Below are 11,589 nucleotides of genomic sequence, written 5' to 3' on the forward strand. Positions count from 1 at the left end.
ACACAATTGCGAATGTAGTCGTCATCCTAATCAGGACACACCGTTTTTTTTCTTTTTTTTTCGTGGGAGGCAGAGTCCGCCCTAGGCCGCATTCTGTTGTCTTACTGCCTGGTGGCAGCGTTTCGAACTTCCTCCGTGCGGGCTGCGCGACGGGTGCGTTCCGCCAGCGGGATCCAGTGCTGACGGGGTAGGGACTAGGCTTTACCGCCGCTGGAGGTACGTCAGGGTCAGTTGATGCTTGCTAATTTGACCTTGCCAAGGCATTTGATACTATGAACCACACAATATTACTTCAAAAGCTTACAAGATTTGGTGTGTGTAATTAATATTTAGGTTGCCTCTCTAGTTATCTTAAAGACAGATATTTTTGTTTCAATCAATAACTAACCCTTTGTAACACCAAGCTCCCTCTGGTGTCCCTCAAGGAGGTAATTTATCACATTTATTATTTAACTTCTTTATTGATAACATAACTCTGATTCTAAATCACTCCTCTGGTCTCTATTTGCTGATATTGTAAAATCTTTAAAAATATAACTTCTCAAAATGGTTGTCAGCTACTAGGTACAGCATAATATTTCTGAACTTTCTAATTGGTGTAACACTAATTTGGTCACTCTTGATAAAGATCAAACGTAAGTTATATTCTATAAAAGAAAAATTTTTCCTATAACCTTGATAGTATGATTATTGAAATACTTTATGTATTGAAGACCTAATAATTAAACTTGACTTTAAATTATATTTCCATCAACTGACGCCGACCGCCAATGCTCCTCTATGTCGCATAGACCGCTATGCCTCATCAACGTCTCGCAAAAGCGTGTGCACCGAACGCGACCGTTCGCGCAGCAAAGTGTAGTTCGTGCGACGAGGCGAACGCCATGCAACGAGTGCTGCGCCGGTGGAAGGATCCGGCCGGGTGTGGCATATCCCTCCGCCGCACTACAACAAATTAATTTATGTATATTTTTCCACAGGTATTTATTAAACATTATTTTTCATCAAGTAATATTTCAGTCCTGTCAAAATTATGTCTCACTGTACGTTTTGTCCCGAACCTGGCCGGTTCAGTTTCCCGCGAAATTCACACGTTTCCACGGGAGGGCGGGCGGGGGATGGGGGTCGCGCGCGGCGACACAGGAGGTCCTTCAGGAGCTCCGACAGGCAGGCAGCCTGCGCGCAACGCGGAACCATCAACCTTTGCTTTCACCGACATGTAGTTCAATAGTTTAATATTTTTATAATCGTTTACGTACAGTTCCGCGGACGGCCTCAATCTACCATGAGGTATTTCACTTAAGTAAATCAGTGCTCCAAGATGAGTGTTCTACATAATACGTAAGTACTGTGGGGAGTCTACGAGACTTTAAGTCGGCGCTTCACGCCCCAACTTAGCTTACCGGCTACTTAGTTTTGGGCCGCACGGGGCAGCCAGAAGGCGACACGTGCCACCGAACGTAATAACGAATCAGTCCCTGGGACACATATAGGTATCACGTAGAGTCGCCGGAGACACGGGCCTACGTGCCACTAGCCCAGTTTATTAATTGTTAGGTAGTAATGAAGTGTATTGTTCGTCAAGATATCGTTTGTCATGTTAGAGTGTATTTTTGTAACTGTCGCATCACGTGTACAAGTCCGCCCCTCACGCGCATTAAAATCGTGAGCCGCACGTGGTCGCCTCGAGTTGCAGACACGTCCGCCCTCGGCCGGCTGGAGAAAGAGACTGGGCAGAGACCAGGGCTTGCGGGAGGCAACATGGCGCCCTTCGCGCCGAACACAATTACCGTTACAACTTAGCTATGGTGTGCCCCGGGTTACTATTGAAAAATACATAAATCCTTTTACAAAAATTAGTACATTACATCCATGCCCAAACCGTCTGTAATAATTACTTATATGATAGAAAATGGTTTAAATTAAGTTGCATGCTAGTTCCTCCGTCGCCCGCTAGGGATCGTCCTTGTTCGTGCTTGCACTTATTAAATAACAAAACATCATGAATTAGTTAAATAAAAGACACTCACATGCATAGCCGTTGTGACACTATTTTGGGGCGAAAAGAAAAGGATTACAATATTTATTAATATCAATTAGGGGTGCGGTGCACTGCAGCTAAGTGCCCTCTTGCCGGGCTAGGCACACACGCACGCACAAGCGGGAGGTTTGAACAGAGATGGTGTTTGGGCGGTGTCATATCGGGCTCAAAGGGGCTGCAGGCCCGGACGACGTCAGTACATACATGATTATATTATTGTTAAATATTAACAGAAATATTCATTAACACTAAAATTTAATTTCATATAATTCTTGTCTTCGATTAAGTATATTTATGTATGTTTTTTAAATACTAAGAGAATCTACTTGATTTCACAATAAATTATTTATTGGAAAACTGGACTGAAAAAAATTGTTCATTTCATTTGGAAAATAATTTGTGGCAAGGGGGCCTCTGCTCTTCTGTTGCCCGGAGGCCTCCAGACCTCTAAATCCGGCCCTGGCTGTAATTATTTACTTGATAACTCCGGGCTTAAAGTTCCTCGATATAACAGTATATCACAGGCATTACTCTGTAGGTACTCTTAGCAATATTAATGGTATAATATATAGATTATTAACAATTTTAGAGTTCTAGATCAATATGCTTAACTTTTAGACAGAAAATAGACATAAAAAAGTTATGTGCTAGTGTACAATATTTTCAATTTTTCAATCAATCTTTGTCTTAATTGGAATATATACTTATAGTTATAAAAATATTTGTAACTTACCTCCATATTGTATTAAATATTAACCTAGTTGTCTTGCAATTTTCTTTTATTATTTTGTTCTAATCCTTGTTAATATTCCCGCCCCCCCCTCCTCATGATCGGTCCTTTATTGTGTAGAATATAATCTAATGATATATTATTTATCGATATTTGTAATTGTAATGGTTTGTTCTTGTCTTTAAATGTACTTAAATGTATTGTACTTTGTTTTTTTTGTGTGTGCTATAGTCCCTGCAGGTATGGAGTGCCTCTTAATGTCAGCTGGCTATTGCTGGTAGTGCCTACCTGTCAGTTTTCTCCTTGCAGGTGGTGCCTACCTGCACTTAGTGCCTACCTAGGAAGGGCATTTTACGTGCCTGTTGGGTTTACACAGTCCTGTGTAACTTTTTTTTGTATATTGTGCACAACTAAAAAGTTTGTTGATGGGCAATGTTACAAATTTAAATAAATAAAAAAAAATATTCACATTTTTTTTTTAAACGAAACTTGCTAAACACAAAAAAAAAATCACATAAAAGTATGTGGCAGGCTGCATCAATACATAAACTCTAAAGTAACCATAACAGTTTCTGGTAATTAGTAAAGCTTATGATAGATGGTCATTTGGAATGTTTAAACCTGCAAGTGCATGATGCTCATTCAAGATCCTAATACTCTAGCTAATCATTTTGGTAAACACTTTGCTAAGACATATGTTAAGTCTTCAGAAAACTTGAATCAAATAAAAAAGATAACAATTTCAGGTAATGAAAACTGTAGTATAATGGTAAAAATACTGAGAGTCTGCTTACGTGGGCCATTAAAAATCTTATGTCAAGTAAAGCGGAAGGATTTGATGACATACCTAATTTTGTAATCGAAGGCTGTAGTAACATATTCACACCAATATGAACATATATTTTCAACACTAGACTAAGAAATACCACTTTTCCCTCTAAGCAGTAAAATACAATGGTGATACTTATCTTTAAAGAAGAAAATAAACATGCAGTTTTTAACAAGTTAAAGAAAAATTATATACAGTCACATTAAATTTTAATTGAAAAATATAATTTCTGAAAAAAAACCTGGTTTTCAATCTCGAAGATTCCCTCTGAACTAATTTGTTTGGTTAAGTAAATGATCTTAATAGCAATATAACATCCAGGCAGCAAACTGATATCTACTTTGATATGAGTAAAGCCTTTAACACTTTGAGTGCTATGGACGTAATTTTACGTCCTTCGATTTCTTTTGAGAAATGCGACGGACGTACTGGTACATCCATGATCTAAAAATACTTTCCTTTGGCTAGTCGTAGTATTACGTCCGTTGTTTTACCAGTAAAAGTTCTTTGTTCATTTCAGTTTTGAATTCCACCGCTAGATCGCATAGGAATCAAAAATGTGGGCCAATAGAATCAATTGTTTTGCTTCGGCCAACCTGAACGCCCTGATATGAAAGACCACTGGAGCACTACACCAGTGGTTTCCTGCAACTTTTGCCCTAATTTGATGTCAAGGGATAGATTTTTATCACTATTAGCAAATTTTAATTTGAATGACAATAAGCACATACAACAGAAAAGCGAACCTGGGTTTGATCCTTTGCACAAAGTGTGCCCACTCCTTGAACTATTGCGTCAGAAATGTAGAACATAATTTCAAGTTGCAGAAGACATTACAATAGATGAAGGAATGTGTGCCTACAGAGGCAGACTGTACTTCAAACATTACATGCCACAAAAACCCAGTCATTATAAGATAAAGCTGTACATGCTATCCGCTATCCGACTCAAAGACAGGGTATGTTTGGAACTACGATGTGTTTTGTGGCAAAGACAATGTAGTTACCGATGTCATGCAACCACTGGATGACTTGGCAGGAAAAGGTTACACTCTATTTACTGACCAGTATTACACAAGCCCTTCCCTAGCTGTGCAGCTAGAAAAAGTGCAGACAGGACTAGTAGGAATTGTTCAAAAAAACCGGCTTGGTATGCCTCGTGCACTTCGTACTCCAACTTTACAAAGAGGGGAGCATATTTTTGTAGGAAAGGAAACTTGATGGTGCTTTGTTGGAAGGATAAAAGGGATGTGTACATGCTCACCACACAACATGAGGCTAAGATGATAACATAAAATGACAGGAGGGGAAATGAGAAAATAAAACCTGCTGCTGTTGTCAGTTACAATGCTAAGAAGTTTGGTGTTGACCTTTCAGATCAGTGCATGTCATATAGAGCTTTCAACCACAGATCTGTGAAATGGTGGAGGAAGTTGGCATTTCACATGATCCTTATTGGCATATCTAATGCGTGTAAGTACTGTGAAGCAGATTGCCAGTGACTTGGCTGTGTTCGAAGAGGACCCACAAGATGAGCCAAGTCGTTCTGGAGCTAGTTTGGGTAGACTCACGGGGAAAATTTCTGAAGAAAATTCCAGTTCAAGAAGGACAGAAAAAGAAACAAAAGAAGTGTAGAGTGTGCACAGAAACAGGTAGATCAAGGACTGGCACAGCAATTCGCAAGGACACAACATGGCAGTGTAGTGTGTGCAAACTTGCAATGTGTATTGAACCTTGTTTTTCTCTGTACCATTCAAGAAAAAACTATACATCATAATGTACTAATATAATACAATTCTGTAGGTGACTAAAGAAATATTTTGAAGTGGATAACAGTTTAATTCAATAGACACATTGTGAATACAGTGAAAATTATTACTGTAATTTATTTTTTATATTTTCAAAAAAAGGTTCTATTCAGACATGTCTATAAAAAGAAAACATTCAATATGTGTACCCATATATATATATATATATATATATATATATATATATATATATATATATATATATATATATATACATTTCATATATATATATATATATATATATATATATATATATATATATATATACATTTCATATATATATATATTTCATATATATTTATTTTCATATATATATTTCATATATATATATATAGTTTTGTAGAAGAAGTTACAAACTTTCAAAAAATGTTTAGTGCCCAATTATTATTAAAATAATTTTTAATTAAAAAATTATAAAAAAATCTTAAAACTGCCAGTTTTTCTAGAAGGGAACCCATCATTAAGCCCAGCACTCAAAGTGTTAATACACGTGAACATAATTTAATACTAAAAAAAATATGCAGTTTCAGTTTCGACAAGCAGTGCATAGCAAGGTTCTCTAAATTATCTCACAATAATACTTTTCAGTCAGTAAGTAAGCTTTTGTTACTCCAGGTGTTTGCAAGGCAGTAATCAATTTGCAATTCTCTTTAATATTTTTATAAAAGATATGAATATAACTAAAACTTCAAAGTCATTACTGTGTGTACAAAACCATAAACCATAAATAGTAAAAATGATTATGAAGCCCTTCAGCATATTTAAACTGTTTAGGGCTGATGCTTTAACAATTGTATAATTACAAAAACAAAATTATATTACCTTTACCACGAATACATATTTAATAACCTATAATTATCAAATCAGAAGTAAAAGCATTAAACGTGTGGACCAAATAAGATATTTAGAAGTTATATAGGATACTAAACTTGATTACCATCAACATGTGGACAAACTCCTTTGTAGACTAATAAAATTTGTTACATTAACAAGAGTAACGTACATCATGGGCTTATTTAGCCGTCTGTGCCTGAGCCGGACGACGCCAACCTCAATGCACGAAGCGCGCATGAAGTAGCGGTGAGCAAGCAAGCTTCTCAGCTGTCACTAGAATGGCACGCTTAGAACCGGAAATACTGTCAATAGTTCCTTCCTGACTGCTTCTAGATCCTAGTCATTCGGCGAGGCAGACAAGGCGAGCAGCCAAGCGAGACCAACAGGAGCCATTCGACACACAACGCACAAGACAACTGCTGTCCGCCTACACCTTCAAGGTCACCTGCTGTTGTCGCCTAGAGTCCTACTTCTAGAACTTGGACTGTGATAAGTCTTCTTCATCACTGGCTGTGGCCATAAACTGTGAGACTTGTTCTTCCTGCAGATGCGAGGACTTAGAATAATTGGCGAGTCGAAGAAGCGAGGGGTAATTGATACTCACTTTAGACTTAGTAGTTTGTGACTGTAACGAGCAAGGCTGACAGAGGTGGGCATGTGGCGACAGCAAGGTTGAGAGCAGACGAGTGTGTTAGGCAAATGAGCAGCTGATTGCAGACTTTATTTTACATGAAATGTTGGAGTAGTACGGGCTGAGAATTTGTGTCGCAATTAAAAGAACTTAGCCTGCCGTCGAACCTGCGAAATACACACACTGGGGAGCATTGAAAATTTTCTGTGAGCAAAAATTTGGCAAGACGATATGTATTGATGTGACATTAGGGAGTTGTAACATTAAACTTAGGAATAACGGCCTGCTTTGATACTTTGACAAGATTGCCATAGAAGTCACCGGTCAAAGTCCATGTGGCGTCCAGTTGTCTTCTGCTACTCGGAGTTGTGGTATCCAGTCTGGCGAGTACGAGCACCCCCAGTCTCCTGTTGCTGAGGGGCGTTCGAAGTCTGACAACACCACTCTGACCAGTGAACTTCACGCCTTTTAGAGGAGACAAACAGCAATAAATAATTTAAGGTGAGTTAGTCTTGGAATAAGAGACTTGTATAAGTGTTTTGGGATTTATTGTAGGCTTCAGATTTGTACTTACAAATTATAAGAAATTGTAGTAAATAGTATCTTAAACTTATTTAACTTTCGTATTGTAATTTTGCTTTTTTTTTGTATAATTTTGTATGTTGTTTGTAATTGCAGTTGATGTGTTTGATTTATGTGTCATTCTGTTAATGGCCATTAGCTGTGAAATGGTACATAAAACAAAACAGATACATAAATAAAAGTAATCTGTGGTAAAATATCTTGCGTGAACATGATCATGTCTTATTGTATGCATAAATGTAATTACTGATGGGTAAGCTTGAAAGTTGGCAGCAGTGGGTTATGAATACTTACCCAACTTCATACAATTAAGATCAGATACATTGTAAAAATATTGATAAAATTGGCAAAAAACATAACACAATTCTTATATGATGAAATATGGTAGAAGCTGTCCTAACCCACCATAGCGGATGAGGCAAGAGCCATAAGGTGACGAGAGCTTCGTACTTATAGTGAGCTAAAACCACTTTGGTACAAACACAGTGCTGTTAAATTTGTGTTATTCAGGGTAGTTGGGCTGCCACTGAAGACACCTATGAACATTGAGCTTATTAACCTCTTTACTACATATATGCACTAATTAAACATTCAATATTCAGTACACTCTTCAAAGGTTTGGAAACTTAAATGTTTTTAACTTGAGCTATCGCTAACTTGGGGATGGCTTAAATATGGAAGCTAGTAGCTTATCATTCTAACATCTGTGTAGTATATGTGACAGGAGAGAGAACAAGCAACTCATCTTAAGCAGCATACACATACATGGAAAAAAAAATTTCAACAAACAGCTAAGTGAAAGGTCAGCATATCTATTTATTATCAATGCAGTAGTAACATAATAACTACGTTTGATTGGCCTGCAGTGTCATAAAGAAGTGACATGCTAATAAGATGCAAAAGTGTTGCTACTACAGTGCTGAAAGAAAGTCCTCAATTTGTTTGTCTATTGAAAAATACTGGAATTGAAGACATTTAATGTCAAATTTAACTCTCAAACAAACTGTTTTACATGTTTTACAATTGTGAAATCTTTAACCACTAATAAAACAAACAGCTTCTATCATTACGACCACAATTTCTAGTAGTTGGGGAATGACAAACATTGCCACTCAAAGAATAAAGAAAAAGGCGTATTTGGATTCCATTGAAAGAATGGTGCATGCTTGGCAGACATGTTCTAGCATGATCCTACAGGCTAACAATGTTACTAGCTGAGATAATTAAAGAAGAGTGATAGAAATTACAGAAATAGAGATGGAAGGCACGAAAGAGTAAAATGTTGGTATCAAACAGAAACAAAGAAAAAACATATAGTCTGCAAACTGAACACAACTAGTACAGTAAAACCCTCTTAAGAAAATATTGTAAAAACCAAACAAAATGTGCTTCTTAGAAAGGAAAACTTATTAAAAGGGTAAGTAAAAAAAGTTTAGATTTTCATGTGTTAAAATAGTTATAGTAAAAAAATCAATGGCAATAAATTAACAGTTTGTTCACAGCTTATTTCTTGTGAAAAAATTCTGTGATGGTTTTTTGTTTTGAGTTTTTTTCACACAAATTAGAGGTGAACTTTTGTAGCTCCTACAAGTTCCTCATGACCGACTCAGGAACAACAGGTGTTCCTCCTAAAAAGAGATTAAAATTGTCCAAGAACTGCATGGCTTCCTGACATGTTGGAAGAGGCTTGCATTCAACTGCAGCAGATTCATCCTCTTCTTCTTCTTCTTCTTCTTGTTCATCGACTGACTGGACTTCAGCACAAAGTTTGTTCAGATCTTGCTCGCCGTAGGGTGGTAAAACATCATCTGCTGTGACAAATTCATTGAAACTGGTGGTGATGGCAAGTTTGTCCTGAAGTCTTGACCATGTGTCATCATTCACTTCATCATCACCACCTACATCCTGCTCACATGATGTTGATTCAGTGTGAGCCCAGCCTTCTTAAAACAATTGGCAATTGTTTGCATCCAGTAGAGACAACTTGTACCTTTGCTGGCTGGTTTCAAGCCTTTGTAGCAACCTCAAAACAATACTCCTTCGGAATTTCTGTTTTAAGACCTTTATGATGCCTTGGTCCATTGGTTGCAATACAGCTGTAGTGTTTGCAGGAAGAAACTCTACTTGCACATTTTTCAAATGTTCCACATCCTTTGGATGAGCAGAGCAATGGTCAATGAACAGAAGAATCTTCCTGTTTTTCACTGCCATTCACCTGCCAAAGCAAATCAAAAACTCACGAAATATCTCACCAGTCATCCATGCAGCCTTGTTATTGCAGTAAGTGCATGGAAGGGTCTTGACATTTCTATAACATCTGGGTTGTTTTGCTTTGCCCACAACAAGAAGTGGCAACTTTTCAGTACCATCCATGTTTGCACTAACAAGAACAGTAATTCGCTCCTTATTTACCTTAGCACCACTGCAATTCTCTCCTTTGAAAGTGTAGGTACGGTCAGGGAGTATATTATAGAATAAGCCACATTCATCTACATTGAAGATATCCTGTGGTTTATATTTCGACAGTCCTGGAAGAATTGTGCTTTTCCAGGCTTCAACTTCCTCCATGTTGACACTCTTGGATTCTCCACTTACTTTTTTGTAGACAAGCCCACAGCGTTTCTTGAACCTGTCTATCCAGCCATTGGACGGAGTGAACTCTACATTTAGTTTCAGTGCAATTTCTTCAGCCTTCTTTCTTAATACCGGGCCATCAACAGGAATGTTAAGGGCACGTTTTTGTCAAAACCATTCCATTAGTACACTCTCAACTTTTTCATATTTCACAGTTTTGATTTTTTTTTTCTGCCTACCTGCTCAGTGGCACATTGCTGAAGAATGGTCGTTTTACTGTAAAAAACTGTATTTAGCGTTGATACTGGAATACCAATCTGAGCCAAAATTTGAGTGCATGGAACATTGGGGTTACTTTCGATTTTGTGTATTATGTAAAATTTTTGCTCCAAAGAAAGAGGCTTTCGTTTGATTTTGGGCTTTGACGTGGACGGGTCTGACATGATTTGTTTAGTAACAGTGCCACAAAAATCTAAATATTACGCAAAAACACGCAAAAATTCACAAAACATAGTTATGCCAAACAATCGAAATAGATCTGAAATAACCATAAAACTTATTTTTTCCCTCAAATTTATTGCAAAAGATCATTCTGCGTAAAAACAGACAGCGCTTCGAAAAATAACCTCACTTTTTTCTCTCTCCAAATTTACTGTTTTCAACTGTTTTGATGTTACAATTAGTTGCAAACAATTTAAGTCTTTTATACATCTATATACATATTTTACATGCTAGAAATTAAATTTTGGTAATTTGGAAACTATAATTTATGGTTTCAACTTATTTTTTTATAGTTTTACGTTTTACGAAGCCGTTAGAACGGCAGCATTTCGTACGGAAGTTAAGTTGGTACCACAACCAAAATGGTAAAGGCTAATGTTTGTAACGAAATCTTAATACCTACATCTTAATATTTACGGGCTAACGTACAATCCAACCTGGTTCCTTGCCAAATGTTTTAGAGAAATAGAGGTATTTACTCATTTAAACTCCGTAACAGTTCCTAACTTAATTGGTGTGAAATTAGTTAGGTACGTACTAGGCCCGCGAATAACAAAACAAACTATGTTTACTGTGATTCACCAAATGTAATATGTATTTAATTTTGTTTTTTGATAAAATACATAATAAATTATAACTTGTTTTTAAATTTGTATGTGTATAGTGGTATAACAAAATTTAAACGCTGACGGTCTTATTTTTCTACGTTAAAAACCGTTTGAGAAATAAATGATGGTGTTTATGTGCACTACATGCAATGATAATAGTACAACTTAACCTTGGCGATGGTAAAGTTGCATTCAGGCAAGTGTTGGGGAAAGATTTTTTTTTAGAAAAATTGAAGCATTGTGTGTTCTTTAATGCTTATAAAGCGGGAAAATAAAAAAAACCTACAAACCTATTAAAAGAGCTATGTTAAGGTAAAGTGTATGAGAAAATTTTGGTTCTTTATTATCCTGACGTTTTAGGCGGGAAAACGTGTTAAGCCATGACGTCTTATACGGGTTTTACTGTATCTACTAAGATTTCACAAGGTGGGGTGTAATGTGAAAACTTAAAA

General features: G+C 36.9%; 1 long non-coding RNA gene across 1 annotated transcript; it reads left to right on the top strand.

Annotated features, from left to right (window-relative positions):
• Positions 1 to 766: 766 nt before the first annotated feature.
• LOC134528807 (uncharacterized) lies at positions 767 to 7,645 on the top strand. The gene is made up of 2 exons (XR_010074427.1): positions 767 to 980; positions 6,575 to 7,645. It is a non-coding gene; the product is annotated as an uncharacterized LOC134528807 (long non-coding RNA).
• Positions 7,646 to 11,589: the final 3,944 nt, after the last annotated feature.

This window comes from Bacillus rossius, chromosome 2 (genome assembly GCF_032445375.1).
Source record: "Bacillus rossius redtenbacheri isolate Brsri chromosome 2, Brsri_v3, whole genome shotgun sequence".
NCBI classification, from domain to species: domain Eukaryota; kingdom Metazoa; phylum Arthropoda; class Insecta; order Phasmatodea; family Bacillidae; genus Bacillus; species Bacillus rossius.